Raw genomic sequence first — 18,013 nt, forward strand, 5'->3', positions numbered from 1 at the left:
ATAGAACAAGTAGGCCTCCTAAATATAAACTTTCAAAAAACAAAATACATGACCAATTTAGTTCCAGTTGAAATTATGAGAATACACACACCCAAACTTATAAGGAATCACCTGGTATTTCTTATTATTTTGGGCGAATTTAAAAAAACGAACACACGAAGTCAAATAATATTTATTTTAAAGCAATTTAATAACAAATACATAACAATTAAATAAAACAATAACGTATTTAACAAACAAATTGAAAGTGGTTGTTTTAAAGTAAATAGCATACAAAATTTCAATGTAAAACGAATAATGTTTAGCTTGTTTTTATTTATTTTTTTTTGTATTTTGTGATAGTCAGTGTTATCACCTCTAGTCCTTATGCAAGCTCCAGTTTGCGTGGGCACGCTCCTAATCAAATTATCAATATTTTGTTGTGGTAGGTTGCTCCATCCTTTAAAAGCAGCTTGTACTAGCCGTGCGGTTTTTTGTAGATTATACCGGCGAGCTCTAATTTTTCTTTTAAGCATATTCCACAAATACTCTATAGGATTAAGCTCGGGTGAGCAAGCAGGCCAGTCTAAACAAGGGATACCTTCTGCTTCAATGATGTCTGTAGTCACTCTAATGGTATGTAGAGGTCCATTATCATGCAATAAAATTAAATTGTCTCCTGTTGTGCCTCTCCAGAGCCTAACTACAGGTTATCAACATACCTGTGAGCAGTTACAGTTGATTGAATGAAAATTAAAGGAGTTTTTTTACGGATCACAACTCCTTTCCAGAACATTACACTTCCCCTTGTATATTTGTGAACAGATCTAACAGTTTTCGTTCTTGCTTGTCTTCCTCGACCTTTAAGTACACGATTTCGTGGGTCGTCTGATTTTCCATCTGATTACATTAAATTCTGACTGTTTTTGAAAATAGCACATTTTGTCAATTCCCAATGTTCCAGTTTTGGTGGTGAAGACACCAATTTAGGCGATCAATCTTGTGCTGCCTGGATAACTCGGAAACTCATAACTGTCACCTGCTGTATACTTCTTGGTACGAACTCTTCTTCTTATCCTTTCAACTGAAACAGTTACACATGTAGCTTCCAAAAGCTGCCTTTGGAGCTGCAGGTGAGAAATGGTTGGGTGTCTTCCAGCTGATTGGACAATTAAACGATCGTGGAGAGCCGTTAATACTTTTGGCGACTCTCCCTTGCTTTATTTTTGAGCTTTCCTAGTTCCTATTACCTGTCATATGTTTTGGACAGAAAGCCCTGTATTACGCCTAGCTCTGCAGCTATGTCCATCTGAGAACATTACTTTCTCCATAAGACCAATAAACTTTTATCGTTTTAAGTTCTATAACCCCACATGAGGCATATTTTCGTTTTTGGACGCAAAAGTTAGTTTATTTATTTTCGTTCAATTTGCAACTCAAGCAAATAATCTATACCGTACCGGGCTGTACTATCCGATCGTCTTGTATATTTGTTTTTTTTTTCAATAAAAACCTTTAATCTTCGCAACAATAACAAGTTTTTTCAAAAGAAATAAATATTACTTTGAAATACATGGTGATTCCATATGTTTGGGTGTGTGTAGGTGGGCCAAGCGCGGATTCAAGGGGGATTGATAGAGTCAATTGCCTCCTCCTTGAGACCTCGCCTGACGCCTGGTGTCTACTGATACTGTTTTTAAGAAAGGGATTACGATTGTGCATAAATAGTGAATTTTGTGTCCTGTTGATAACTGAATAACTGAAACATAAATATGGCAGAATTTTTTGGAATCGAAAATTATTAAAAGTCTTTGGAACATAATAAATAAAAAAGTCCCACAATAAATCTATTTAATTGCCATCTATTCAATGCAATGCCAGAGACCAGATAAAAATAGTAATTGCCGGTGCTACGTTATAGTTTAGGGTGGATCTGTTTTGAGATGGACGTTGAGAGGTGACTCAAATTTTTTTGCAGAAGTTGCTTGAAAATAAATCAAATAATAATATTTGAGTTATCTTCCCTCTCAAAAAGGTCCGGAACATTGTTTAAATAATCAAAATGTCAAGAATTGAAGGAAAAATTCGATTTTTTTCTTGGTTTTTTGATTATAACTTTAACAGTATACATTTCCGAGAAAAGTTGTGCTGACATAAAAGTTGCGTAATTCAATTTACTACAATATAAAATTGGTTAAAAATTTAAAAAATAGTCACCCTAGTTGCAAAATAGCAATAATTGCGAAAAAACCATACAAAAACAAGTATTCGCATTTTACGTTTTTCAACCATTTATGCTACACTTAGGACCTTCATATTTCACCCAGAAAAACTTTATGATACAGTAAAACAATACTGTAAATTTCATTAAGATCGGTTCAATAGATTTTGCAAAATAAATTTTGCAATACAGGTTTCGCAAAAAAATTCATTTATTCAAAATGTTACAGGACTGAAAATAAAGCAGATAGCAAGTTGAATTTTTTTTTTGCTTATAGAAGTGTACTGTACCTTTCATTTGCAATTATCAAAATTAAAATCGATTAATTACCACGGCGTCAGAAAATTTTTGAAATAAACAATAATTTTTGGTGCTACGCGCAGGACAGCAGTGTTCGATTCACACAGGTTGATTTCCACCAAAATTTCTTCCAATCTTTATCTAATATATTATTTTCTTACTCTATATTTTGTTGTATTTTAATTTTTTAATTCCACAAAAATCAAACTAATTTTATTATTGTTTGTGAAATATTGTTTAAATAATTGCATATGTTTAAAAATAATAAACTTTTATTATTTAAATTAAAATATATGAACAAAGAAAGTTTTTGCTAATGAAAATGTTATTTCAAAGGATAGAGTATGTGTTTTTATTTTGCAATAAACAAATTTATTTATTTATATCGAAATGTCATAAAAATTAAAATTTATCAAATATTATCAAAGGTCATTGGAATGCCCAATCAGAGCAACCTATCCGCTGTCCTGCGCGTAGCACCAATAATTAATGTTTATTTAAAAAAATTCCTGACGCCGTGGTGTTAAGCGATTTTAATTTTGCGAAATTGCAAATGACAGGTACAGTACATTTCTATATGCAAAAAAATTTTCAACTTGCTATCTGCTTTATTTTCAGTCCTGTAACATTTTGAAAAATTGAATTTTTTTTACGAAAGCTGGATTGCAAAATTTATTTTGCAAAATCTATCGAACCGATCTTAATGAAATTTAAAATATTGTTTTACTGTATCATAAAATTTTTCAGGGTGAAATATGAAGGTCCTAAGTGTAGCATAAATGGTTGAAAAACGTAAAATGCGAATACTTGTTTTTGTATGTTTTTTTCACAATTTTTGCTATTTTCCAACAAGGGTGACTATTTCTTAAATTTTTAACCAATTCTATATTGTAGGAAATTTAATTACGCAACTTTTATCTCAGTACAACTTTTCTCGGAAATGGATACTTTTAAAGTTATAATCAAAAAAACAAGAAAAAAATCGAATTTTTCCTTAATTTTTTGACATTTTGATTATTTAAACAATGTTCCGGACCTTTTTGAGAGGGAGGATAACTCAAATATTATTATTTGATTTATTTTCAAGCAATTTCTGCAAAAAAATTTGAGTCACCTCTCAACGTCCAAATGTACTAATATTTTTACAGATGCGCCCTGGTCTATTATGGTAATTTGATCATTTAATAAAAGCTTCGAATCCCGAATAAGAGCCGCTTTTAGAAGGATGTCCAAAGTATTATGAAACATACCTAAAATTGGCCTCCTTCCGACTAATTCGCTGCTACGTGTTTTCGGTCTTACTGTATGGTGTCGAGTCTTGGACTGTGAATAAAATCGCCTTGAGGCTCTCGAAATGTGGTGCAAGAGAAGAATTTTAAGAGTTTATTGGAAGGAAAAGATTCGAAACTACACAATACCAGAATGTCTCAGCAAGACTACTACGATTATAAAAAGCATCAAAAGAGCTAGCTGGATTATTTTTGACATTTAATGAGAGGTCCCAAATATAGGTTGCTACAAAATATTATTCAAGTGAAAATAACAGGCAAACGCAGTCCAAGACGAAGAAGAACTTCATGGTTGATTTAGGGTGGCAATAAATAAAATTAAGATACCTATGATGGTAACCACCGTTCTGAAGGGACATGGAACATGAAGAATGAGGAAATAACAGCCCATCCCGAAAAAGAATCCTGCGTACGTCAGTCACGAGAAGATTTTTATTTCATTGCCCCCACCTTGCAAGGTTGCTGGATCCGCCGTTGAGGTGGGCACGAAGTATGTACATCAGGTAAACTTGGAGAATAACCGAGAACAACATCAAAATATTAGAAGCTATATTAGAATATTAATGGATGTTTTTTTAGAAGATCGTTAGGTATATGGTATATCCCGCAATCCCGCAGGGAAAGAGTTCGAAATGAGGAAGTAAGACGACGAATGGGAATAGATGGTTATATAATTAACAAGATACTATTGGGTTTCAATTTATCAATCAAAGATAGAATAAAAATTTTTATTTTTTTTTATATAACGCGGGCACATAAATTTGATACACCCTGTATATTGATTTATAAATATTTATTAGAAGTTAGCTTTCACGCAAGGTTGTTTCTCCTTAATGAATTTTTCCAGGAAGAATTAAAAACATTTTTGTAAATAAAAGTGAAGTGAAAGTTATTTAGGATTATTATTTTAAACCGATTGTTTGTTACGGGAAAGGTAGAAACCATAGGTAATTAGTTCTTAGAAAATTAAGGTAAAGAAAGTTTGGAATTTTAATCTCTTTTTGTTTAACCCCGAGTAAATTTTGCAGAATTTCCCGAAAGTAATTATTATGATGGTAGGAATAATTTTGAAAGTATGAGTGGGTTTTCGAATGAAAAAAAGAATGGGGAGAGAGAAATGTTTCTGATTGGCTTGGCAATTTGGAATGGGGAAAGTTTTGTTTGAATGTTGAGACAGTTTGGAAAAGAAAAGATCAGTGTGTTACCGGCAGCCGAGAGGAGCAGTCAAAAGTTTTCGTGAGTAGTTCAGAAGCAAGTACTAGTGGTGGTTTTGATAGTGAGAGTAGCTGAAAAGTGGAACGAGAGACAAATCAAATCGAGAAGAAATACCTCTTTGATTCTGTAAAGCCCAAGAGAGTAAGTTACAATAATTATCGTTATTAAAATTATTTGTGACACCAAGTAAAAAAAAAGATACTTGGGTCTCAGGAGATTATTGTTGAGAGAAAGAGAGGAGAGAGTTTTGGAGTTTATTGAACGAGTACTGGCAAAAAAAGAGGCCTGGCTTGTGTTTTCGGAGAAATAGTTGCTGGTATCCTGCTGGATTGTTTGCTGAGAACGGAGAGGGCTTTGATTGGTAGCCTAACATAATCAACAAGGAGGAGCTGTTTGGGTCAAGAGGAGACATCATTGTGTGTGAATCAAAAAGATCAGTCAATAACCTATGTGATAGATTTTTTTATAATCAGAAGTTAATTTTTTTTTACGTAAAAGCATATGAATTTAAGATTCCAACATTTCAAAAATTTAATAGGAAGTATAAGTAATTTTGCGAATACCAAATTTGTTTGTTTAGCTGGTTTTATTAATGGTATCAAGAACAAAGCGGTAAATATTTGTTTGAATTAGATAAATTTATATGGTAAAAGTTTCTTTTGGACAGTTATGCCCACAGAATTTAATTGATAAATTTACAGAGCATTGCTTTTGATAATAAAGGTATTTGTATGTGTTTATTTAAGGTATTTCTATTTATTTCCTTTTCCTATTTTTATCCTGATAAGGATCAACTAAGAGATACTAAAGCCACGAGAAAGGATAAGTACAATCTAAGATAATTTAATTACTTTTTTTTATGACAAAAAGGCACCCTGAGAATTTTTATTAATTTTTATGTATGATTTGCGACAATTAAATAATTAATCAAATAAATAATAATTAATATCAAAGTAATAGAAAGCAGATCATAACAATACATTGAGAGGAAACAGTTGATTTGGTGTGGTCATGTTCAGAGAATGGAAGACACAAGATTGCCCAAAAAGATTATGCAGTGGGTAGCACCAAACCGTAAAAACGAGGAAGACCCAAGAAGACATGGAAAGAAGGGGCAACCAAAGCAATCAGTACAAGATATCTTAGAGATGGTCAATGGAATGATAGAAGGACGTGGAAGTTAGGCATCGGACAAGGTGGAAAGACGTTCTAAAACCGATATATAGGTAGGTAATATTTAATAAATAATATCTCATATGCTTTATTTTTTCAATTTTGTGTTTTCATGTCGATAATTTTTTATAAAAATTGGTGATTCTTTTATACATTTTTTTTTATAAAAAATGACTTCAATTTTGTATGTAAATCGGGATTATCTCGTATAAAATTCGTAAGGTCTTTGGACACGGCCCTTTTAAAGTTCAAAGCTTCTTAAACCCCTTCTGTTTTATTGCTTAATTTACCTTATAAAAAATTATGCAAAGTCTATTGTAGGCACTGCACTATAATAATAGTGAATTTATATCTGTTATTTCGAAACCACAAAAATGTATTAAAACGCTGCAAGTCTATGTTGGTATTATTCTATTACATAATTTTAAAGTTGGCCGAGTATACACAGAATATACCCATTTAAAAATACGCTGTGTCTAGGTACACGCTAACGTGTACGCAAATAAAAAAGACACGCGAAACGTCATCAAGCCAGTGACGTCGCTATTTAGCGTGCACTCAGCGTGCACTGTTATTTAGCGGTTTTTTGCATACACGCTAACTTGAGAATACCGCGAGTATCAGAGTGAGGTAAGAATTTGTCTAAAATCGTTGTGTGTACACTTTAATATTGATTAGTAAAGAGATTTTTTATTTTGTATAGTGTTTATTTATAAATTAATAATGGAGTGTGGACAATTATTTAGTTCTTTTAATGAGTTTAACAACATTTTAAAACACTATGAAAAAAAGAGACTATAAATTAATATATCGGGTGTCAATTTGAACTTGCCATCCCCTATAATTTGGTTCCAATAGAAAATCTAAAAATATACAGAAACACGTCAAATTTATTTGTGAAGGGGACGTTTTGTAGACCAGTTTTCAACTAAATTACATTAACCCTCTAACTGGGGCGGACACAACCCCCAAAATCTTTAATGGAAAGGGGGTTTGAGTGATACCTTATTTTAAAGATCGTTCGATTACCTTTTCAAAAATGCCACATACATTATATTTATTTTCAGCACTTTTGGAAACATTAAGTGAAACCACACAGATATTAAATATCGACTTCAGAACTCCAAAACTTTTTTTGGAGTATTGAACTCCAAATTGATTTTTTTTGGGTATTGGAGTATTTACAGTATTTTTAGATTCATTTTTTAAAAAGCAAGTAAAACCGTAAAGATATTAAGTATCGAGTTCAGAACTCCAAATTTTTTTTAGAGTATTCAGTCCAAGATTTTTCCAAAAGTACTGAAAACAAATGTAAGGTATGTGGTATTTTTAAAAAGGTAGTTGAATGACCTTTAAAATAAGGTGTCACTCAACCCCCCTTTCCATTAAAGATTTTGGGGGTAGTGTCTGCCTCCGCTAGAGGGTTGATGTAATTTAGTTGAAAACTTGTCTACAAAATGTCCCCCTCACAAATAAATTTGTCGTGATTTTTCATATTTTTAGATTTTCTATAGGGACCAAATTATAGGGGGTGGCAACTTTTCAAATTGACACACTGTATATATTTTTAATTAGAAGTGAGACAGTATTACCGCTCAAAATTAAAATAAAAGGAAGACTTTCACAATAATAATTAACTTACCTATAAAAATTATTTTATTATATGGGCTATTCCACGAACATACGCCTGTTTTTAATTACTTCGACAACGAATATTTTACTGTGCAACATAAGAAGTACGAAAGTAAATGGCGCTAATAATTATTCCAATAAACAACAATGTAATTTGCAATTTACTTTCGTTCTTCTTATTTTGCACAGTAAAATATTCGTTGTCGAAATAATCCAAAACAGGCGTATGTTCGTGGAATAGGGTATAAAAGGGGTGATACACACGCGAGTAAATACGCGAACTTATGGCTCGCGACCTTTTTCGCGCGTGTATCACCGCAAGTACGCGTACTTTAAGTCCGCCGAGTAAGTACGCCGTCGATCCAACAAGTTTGAAATTTTACTCGTAACCCGTACGTGTATCACTGCCACGAGCCACGAGCTTCGAGCCATCATGTTATTGCGTTTAAAGTTACACTTATATTTTCACTAATTAAGCAAATTGCCTAGAAATAATTCAATCGTTTATTGTTGAAAGGAGACAAGTTACATTTTATAAGTTTTGAGAAACCGTAAAACACTATTTTAAGCTATACTAAATTATTTTGATTATTTGTTTTTGAGTAAACCTAATTATTTATAGGCTGTTTTATCCTCCTGATGAAATTTTACCGTCTTATCTATGATATTTTGTTTGTTTATGCCTACCTTGTATTAAATTAAAATAGATCTAAAACAAGTGCTATACTTCACATCATGATTTTGACAGCTTACCACACTTATAAAAAATCAAATTATTCTTCTATTTAACAAAACCTGATCAAAAAAATAATCAAACTCTACTAAAAAACATAAGATTTCAGCAAAAGTAGGTACACAGAAAATAAAAAATTTAACCACGAGGACAGTTTCTAAATTTTTTGCTACCGACGGCGACCGCGATCTTTAAAACCGCGTACTTTAAATCTGCCGTGTATCACTGACGGCGAGCCGAGTAAGTCCACGATCTTTAAACCCGCGTACTTAAAGATTGCGTGTGTATCACGCGCTTAACAATATTTTGTACATGTCATGTCAACTAAATACATATTTATTTTACTAATCTGAATATATACTTTTATATACATTGATCTATTACAATTAAGTTTCAAACATCTGAATAGTTCAGCTTTCCTTCCCTTAATAACAAATATTTTTCTATCAAACAAACACTTACGCCCGATTTCATAATAACGTTAAAGGAGGCTTTTATCAATACATAACCAATTAGTTAAAGTCTCTTAATTTAAGTCCCCTTTAACTTTATTATGAAATCGGGCGTAAAAAACATATCAAAATAGCGTGTACCAAATATACAGCCACTGCGCACGTGCGCACGCTAAATAATGACGTCACTGGCTTGGTGAAGTTTAACTCGCGTGTATGTTAACCAAACTTTTTTATTTGCGTACACGTTAGCGTGTACCTAGACACAGCGTTAAAAATATTATGTCTAACTTCTTTGCTTATTCAGCGGCAAGAGACCTATACATTTAATTATCAATTAATTATACATTTTATTATCAAGAACATACAGTGCTCACCAATTGAAAGGATCAAAGTATGTAATATTTTACGTAAGAAATAGTCGGATTTTGTAAAAATTTAACAGAATTAAATTAATACCCCGACTTTGTTATCAATTTTAAATGAAATAAATTAAATTTTGGTATTGTGTCCATGCATTTTTTCTTTTTTTTTTACTATCTTTAGCCAAATGCAGCCGCCCTGAACATTTCTATGGAGGTTCCATTGTCGTGGGTTTGATTTTCATTTGATATTAACGCTGTTTGGGTTCCGTTGTTTCAAATAGTGGAGCATTTTTATTAATTAGTCATAAACTATGCATTGAAGGCGTTTAGATATTGTTCATGTTTAATTTTCGTTCAAAAAAATATTATAAACCAAGAAGAAGTACGTGTGATCATGACTTTAAAGTTTTATGCCGATTTAATAAAGAAAATAAGGGACTTTGAATTGAAATAACTTTTTGGACACAAGGGTTAACGCAACGTGAAGTGGCTCAACGTTTGGGGTGTTCACAAAAAGTTCTAAATAAGCTTCTAATCGTTTTGTCACAAATGGTGTAGCCTCATATGTTCATGGTGGAGAGCAGCAACGGAGTACCAACGCTGTTGATGACCGATATATGCGAATTATTGCTAGAGAGAACCCAACAACTGCTTTTCGCATTAACAGAACATTGCGCAACGCCAATGGAGCACAATTTATTTCAAACCAAACCGTTAGAAGAAGGTTACATGTGACTGGCTTAAAATCAATAAAATGTCCATCTCATCTAGTACTAACCAGGGAATATCGCGGATTGAGAAACTATGGCTGAAAAACACCGCAAGTGGACAATCAACGAATGGAGGAACTGTTTATTTACAGATAAGTATAGATTTTGTATAGACAATTCCGGTGGTCGTATTTTGGTTTAAAAGGAACCAGGAGAGGTATAATGAATATTACTGGGTGCCTAGAACTGCTTTTGGGGAGGCTCTATTTGCGTTTGGGATGGTATTTTTCGTGATGGCTGCACCGACTTCGTGGTTCCTGGGATATAGAGATACGGTTGTAAAATGTAGAACCAATTGCGGGTGCAATCGGATAAAGTTTTGACCTTACTGACGACAATTCCCCCGTCCCCACCGTGCAAGAATTGTGAACGAAAGATTGCAGCATCACGCTATTGACAGAATGAAGTGGCCCGGTCACCAGATATGAACTGTATAGAACATGTCTGGATAGCTATAACACGACAACTAAATGTGTTACGATAATTCTCTGAATACGCTTCAATAGTTAAGTGAATTTTTGAAGCACATGTGATTCATGTGAACAACATTGGATCTAAATTTTTTGAATGAATTAATTGAGAGTAGCCTAATAGAGTAAGAAGTTTAATTCGTTCACGAGGAGGTCAAACAAGAGATTACGTCCCCCTTTGTAATAATTGTGAACGAAAGGTTACAGCACCACGTTATTGGCAGAATGGAGTGGCCAACCCGGTCACCAGATATGAACTGCACAGAACATATCTGGACCGCTATAACTATAGATATGAAGGTAAGAAAGATACGAGGTACGAAAAATAGCGTAACGGTTAGCAGTTCGGATGGGTGGTCTATCTATCCCTCTCTACCGGCGCTTGGCTTTCTCTAGCATATGATGGCCGCTGCCTCTGTGTCTGTGTCGTTCCATTACTCCCACCTCTTGGTAGATACGCTCACACTTGTACCACAGACAAAGATAGCTAGACCACTGTACTTGATATTGGCGTTACACCTCGATGCATTGAGCGACCTGTAACTAGCCTGATCTATTGTTAATATATCTATGGCTTTAACACGACAACTAAATGTGTTGTTGTGAAGAACATATGAACAACTTCGGATATCAAAATTTTTCGAATGCATTCATTGAGGGTAGCCTAATAGAGTAAGAAGTTTAACTCGTTCACGACTCACGAGGAGGTCCAACAAAAAATTAGAATGTTTATTTAAACTTTGTAGACCAATAGGTAATTGTCTTATTAATTTGGATTTTGTAGAACACAATTTTATGGTACTTTGTACTTTATTTCAATAAATTGTTTTTCTTTTGATTATTTATATTTCAAAAAATATATACATTTTCTAATTATTATACCTAACAACGAAAAAATACTACGACGTGTAACAAACCTTTAAAATATTTGAAATAATAATTATGATCCTTATCAATTATTGTTGAGCAGTGTAAATATCTCAGTTTTGACAATTTGTTGACGCGCTTATTCACAAGAGTCCGACTTTAACCTTCACTTCACAGAAAATTGCTTGTGTAATTCCCCGAAAGTCGATAAGTATGTAATGTAAAGTATACCATACATTTTTTAATTTCCTTCCATTTATTTTAGTTCTTATCTTATCTTTATCTTAGTTGTAGGTTGGGGTTGCATACGAGCGTGTTAACCTATTGCTTTGCATATATTTAATTGTTTAGAACTGTGAGAAACGATTATTATTGATTTTATTGACTATATAAATATATCCAGTACCCAGTCATTTGCATTTGATACAAGGTGTGTAGGACATCAATTTTATTATTTTCTCGGTAAGTTAACAATAAATTTTATTTTAATAAATTAGCAGAATTTATAACAGCATGTAGGTAGGCCTGGATCCCGCGTACCAAAAAAGTTGATTAATAGCAAGCTGAAAATTTGTTAATAGCTTAACGGTGTCTAGTCGGACAAACTTTGGTGTATGTGAACGAGAAGCATATTTACAGATGCTAGCGTGTATAGACCACCAGACACCAGGGTGTTGAAATCAGTTATGGTTTGGAATTTTGGAAAAACACTAAAAACAGTACATTTACAGATGCTAGCGTGTGTAGACACCACAGTGTTGAAATAAGTTAGGGTTTGGAAAAACAGTACATTTACAAATACTAACAGATTTGGCACCAGAGTGTTGAAACCAGCTAGCTTTTTTAGTGGCTATATTATTATATGCATAGATGCTAACGGCTATTGACATTGATTTTATATACCTACTTCTGTGGAAAAATGTTTAAGTGATTTAGTTATTAATGAATAATTAAACGTTGTTGGGATATGAACAATATAAATATATTAACACAAAAGAACAACATAAAAAATAATATTAGGTCCATGTCCATTAGCAGATCCATGCCCTTTAACGTTAGGTTGGTTCTGTGTGATGTTTCTCATCAGGTTTCTACTTCTTTTTTTCCTTTTGTTGCCTCGGTTTTGGACGAAGTGACGTCCAGATTCTACGAGATCTGCAAGACAATCCTTCACGATCAGAGGCGGCTTTACCTATTGTGCAGGGTGTGCGGTGCACACGGGCGCCGGGATATTGGGGGCGGCGAGCGCCAAGGAGCTGGTCCTTTACTTTGTTTCAACATAAAATATGCTTTAAAACGATTAAAGAAAATTTACATTGGCACTTAAGTGCGATTTATAGATTACTGCCCGCCTGGCTGTCCGTCCAACGGACGGGCGGCAATCCTTTGATTCGTTTGAAGACATGTCCTGTCCCGAAAATAATATGTGCGTCCTGTAATAATTCGTTAATAAATTATTATTTTTTTTTAAATAATAACAAAGTTGTCCTTTTTTATATATCTAACCAATTCCTTCCTAAAAGTACTATTTGCTCATGTACTCAAACCTGTCAAATTTCCTCAACCAACTTTCAGCCTTACCTCATAGATAAAAAAGTTAATTTTTAATTAAATATTTTTAACAGATTTCAGTAGGTTGTTCTGACGCCGTGAATACGAATACGTATTGGCTCCCGACATGATTTAATATTGTACTATTTGCATCTGGATTTCTGTTTACATTATAAGCGTACCTAATATCCTATGTACTAGTACTAGATAGGTACCTATTCGACTATTCCATTTTGACTACGCATCTACCAAAGGGCGCCATGGCATCGACTGCACACGGGCGCTACATGGGCTAGAGCCGTCACTGTTCACGATGCTTTCTTCTGCTGACAGCAGTTGGTTTTGGTTGAACCTTAATTTTTATGTCTTTGAATAGGAGCTGTTAATTGAATAACGTACAAAAATCAAAAAAATCTGATGGATTTTCGATTTTCTTTAACTTATTGTTAAGTAGCCCTAGCATTTTCTTCAGGTGACTGTATTAAATATATTATAAGTTATAAGTTATATTGTATTATAGTTATTTATGATATAAGTGTTAAAAGTACACGTTTAAGGCACGCATGTGAAAGTTTGCAGAATGAGCGATAGCGAGTTCTGCATTTCACATGAGTGCCTTAAAAATGTACTTTTTAACACGCATATCATACAATATTTTTTCTACAAACGTAATTACAGGACAATATCTACAAAAACTTTTACTTGAACTTGACTGACATTCCATTTTTATATTTTTTTGACATTACATCAAAATTGTCTATACAGTCAATATGAACTGCAGTGCCTTAAAAATATTTTAAAGCACTAGTGCCTTAAAGTAGCATTTTTAACGCACTCATGAAGTGCTAAAAATTGCATTTTTAACACGGTTGTAGAAAAAATATATTATATTACATAAATTATTATATTATATTATATACACTCAGGTGCAAAAAGTCGATCCACTAAAAATTTGGTCATTTTTGATGATCAAATTTCCTAAACCTGTTGTCCGAATTAAGTGATATTTTTACCATGTTATAGCGTACTTATAGGTCTGGATCCCGCGTATGAAAAAAAAGTTGATTAATAGCAAGCTGAAAATTTGTTAATAGCTTAAGGGTGTCTAGTTGGACAAACTTTGATATATGGGAACACTGGAACAGGGGAAGTTTTAATTGTGGAACAGTTTAAAAATTTGGAACGGTCAGACCACGAAAACGGCACATTTATTTTGTCCGACAGAATAGACTTAAACTCTCCGAAAAGAGGTTAAACTCTCATGCAAAAATCAGACTGCTATTTATCACCTGTCATAGTTCCTGTCATTTGACATATTCTACATGTTCCACTCATTAAAACTCCCATTTGGTGATAAATAGAAGTCTGATTTTTGCATGAGAGTTTAATCTCTGTTCGGAGAGTTTAAGTCTGTTCTGTCGGACAAAATACATGTGCCGTCTTCGTGGTCTGACCGTTCCAAATTTTTAAACTGTTCCACAATTAAAACTTCCCCTGTTCCAGTGTTCACACATATCAAAGTTTATTCGACTAGACACCCTTAAGCTATTAACAAATTTTCAGCTTGCTATTAATTAACTTTTTTTTCATACGCGGGATCCAGACCTATTATCCATGTTATAACGATATCGCTGTAATAATATTGTTGCTAGAGAGGTAAAGTGTCATTGTGTACTGGGTGTACGAATCAAACTGTGTTTCTTTCTCAAAGTTCGCATCTGGACTATTTTAGCATTTATAAAATACTGAAATTAAAACCCAACTATAGCCTCAGGTTCTCTTAACATTCTGTTTTTAAATTCATGTTGGATAATAAAAAATAAAAAAGTTAGGTACTTTAACAACTGGCCATGTTCGTCATCAGTACAGGTTGTTTCTAAATAATTGCGACAAACTTTAAGGGGTAATTTTACATGAGAAAATAATGTTGTTCTGAAGCTATTTTCTTGTGGCATTTTTACAATTTTAACTATTTATAATGGGAATAGGCCACAATATTATTAAAAAATGATTTTTATTAACGTTTCGACGCGCAAATCGGGTGCCGTTGTCAAAATACAAAATACTATTAACATAAACAAAAATGTTGTTGCTTAGTAAAAAAATTCTTCTAATAGACCAGTGCAAATAGCAAAAAAACAATAAAAAATTAATAGCAGGATGAGACCAATTCCAAATGAAAGTACACATATTAGATAACATGTGGAACATTTTTCACCAAATCTGGATGAGGGGAACATGGGTTGGGGGAGCGCTTTTAGGGGTGAAAACGGTTAATTACGATTTGCGGCAAAACGGCACATCCTATCGAAAAAAGTTAAATCGCAAAGTTGTAGGTTATAAGAAGATCTATAACTTTTTGTATATAAACATTTTTCACATAACCTCAAAATATCCGAGCAAATTGGAAAATTCGATGTTTTTGATTTTATTTTTTTTTTCTCACTGAAAAAAATTTTTTTTTTAACAAATATGGTGGAAACTTACCTCTTTATGTCCCAAACACGCTGTAATTTTTTTGTATAAAAATATTTTTTAAAACTCTTGTTTTTTATGTTTAAGAGAAAATGTAAGCATTTTTTCAATTGAAAAATCTCCCGAAATTTTTTTAGCTTTTTTAAAGAAGTTGGCATTTTTTTGTTTAATGAAACCTCTATTTTCTAATGGTGTAAAAAAATATATACGTTACTGTGGAAAATTTTGTCACAAAAGGCAAAAATCGGAAATTTATTTTCAACCCCTCACCATTTTCAGATTCTCAGACGTAATGTAAGTTGCATAGCTGCGGAAAGCTGCATAGAGGAAACTGCAGAATCTGTAAGCATTATCGAATGTGATGAAGAAATGCCATCAAAGAAGCAAAAACTTAATTAATTGATGAAAAATTGGCCATTAAAATTATAATAATTACTTTCTTTTGTATTAAATAAACTTTTTCGTTAAAAAAGTTGTTGCGACTTTTAATTTGGTTCATGAGAAAAGAGTTTAAAAAAATGTAGCTTATAGGTAAGTAGGCCGACTTAAAAAAATATATAGTTTAAAAAAAATAAAAAACACGCTTTTAAAGCACTAAAAATTTAAAAATAACTTTTAAAATTAGAGCTAGTAATATTTTATTTTTAAATGGTTAGTGCTTTAAAAGCGTGTTTTTTATTTTTTTTAACTATAATTTATTCACAAAATTAAAAATCACAGACAACGGCACTAGTGTAGTAAATTTTTAACAGAGGTTCGTTGGTTCCTGCTCGCTATGCAACTTATATTACGTCTGAGAATCTGAAAATGGTGAGAGGTTGAAAATAAATTTCTGATTTTTGCCTTTTGTGACGAAATTTTCCACAGTAACGTATATATTTTTTTACACCATCAGAAAATAGAGGTTTCAATAAACAAAAAAATGCCAACTTCTTTAAAAAAGCTAAAAAAATTTCGGGAGATTTTTCAATTGAAAAAATGCTTACATTTTCCCTTAAACATAAAAAACAAGAGTTTTAAAAAATATTTTTATACAGAAAAATTACAGCGTATTTGGAACAGAAAGAGGTAAGTTTCCACTATATTTGGTAAAAAAAATATTTTGTTTCAGTGAGAAAAAAAAATAAAATCAAAAACATCGAATTTTCCAATTTTCTCGGATACTTTGAGGTTATGTGAAAAATGTTTATTTACAAAAGTTGTAGATATTTTTATTGCCTACAACTTTGCGATTTAACTTTTTTGGATAGGATGTGCCCTTTTGCCGCAAATCGTAATTAACCGTATTCACCCCTAAAAACGCTCCCCCAACCCATGTTCCCCTCATCCAGATTTGGTGAAAAATGTTCCACATGTTATCTAATATGTGTACTTTCATTTGGAATTGGTCTCATCCTGCTATTAATTTTTTATTTTTTTGGTCCATTTTAGAGCTATCTGCACTGGTCTATAATAATTTATTTAATTTGACTCATTTATATCGGCAATTCAGATACATAATATGATACATTTTAAAGTAGAAGACTTTAAAATGATATTGCCAGAAATTTGGTATTAATTTTGAGAGTAAATTAAATGTAAGACCAAATACTTACGATGTCGGGATAGTATCACGAGGTTTTTTTTCCTGGTTTTCCCTCATGATTTACTATGAGATCTCTAACGCGAGAATTTTAATGTCACCGTTGCATATGGTTGTCTTTTTAAAGACAGATCATATGCTATGATTTTTTTTTGTGACGGATATTCTTGAGTTGGGGTTGATTTCATGTAATCGAATGAACTATCTTTCAGTAAAGTCGTCCCAGGAACGCAACTCATAAATATTGGCAATATCATTTTAAAGTCTTCTACTGTAAAATGTATCATATTATGTATCTGAATTGCCGATATAAATGAGTCAAATTAAATAAATTATTAGAAGAATTTTTTTACTAAGCAACAACATTTTTGTTTATGTTAATAGTATTTTGTATTTTGACAACGGCACCCGATTTGGGCGTCGAAACGTTAATAAAAATCATTTTTTAATAATATTGTGGCTTATTTCCCATTATAAATAGTTTTTTTTTGGCATAGGCTTTTGCCATTCAGCCAGTCACAACCTTTTTAAGTTCTTCCTAAAGAAAAGAAAAGAAAGTAATTATCACAATACCTATTTGATTATCAGTAAGGAATAACATGGTTACTTGCTTCTCGTCTAGGGTACATTATAAATAGTTAAAAATGAGAAAATAATGACAGTTTATAATCATACGTCCGCAAACGCTTTGTTTCCGAGATGCGGGATGTTCAATTTTTTTTACAAACTGACGATTTATTTATTGCTTTAAAACCAGTTGAGATATGCTAATGAAATTTGGTGGGTTTGAAGACGTAGTTATTGCACGTTTTTTGACATCCAATTAAGAATTTTATATTCACCATTGGCGTGCATACGGGTAATATGATCGGTCATAATACCCGTTTGCGCGCCAATGGTGAATATTAAATTCTTTATTGTATGTAAAAAATGTGCAAT

The 18,013-nt window shown here is 32.6% G+C and overlaps 1 protein-coding gene across 3 annotated transcripts in view; it reads left to right on the forward strand.

The window, feature by feature from the left end:
• LOC114330275 (uncharacterized) overlaps positions 1 to 18,013 on the forward strand; it is a 106,238-nt gene that overhangs the window by 70,595 nt on the left and 17,630 nt on the right. The window contains exons 1-2 of one of the 3 annotated variants that reach the window (XM_050655167.1): positions 11,558 to 11,677; positions 11,755 to 11,928. The exons of 1 other annotated variant lie outside the window; for it this stretch is intronic. The gene's annotated coding sequence lies outside the window, so the exon portion shown is untranslated. Of the gene's footprint in view, positions 1 to 11,557; positions 11,678 to 11,754; positions 11,929 to 18,013 lie in introns of those variants that run through there. One more of the 3 variants, XM_050655173.1, reaches the window with a different exon arrangement.

The sequence above is a fragment of the Diabrotica virgifera genome, chromosome 1, assembly GCF_917563875.1.
Source record: "Diabrotica virgifera virgifera chromosome 1, PGI_DIABVI_V3a".
NCBI lineage: Eukaryota > Metazoa > Arthropoda > Insecta > Coleoptera > Chrysomelidae > Diabrotica > Diabrotica virgifera.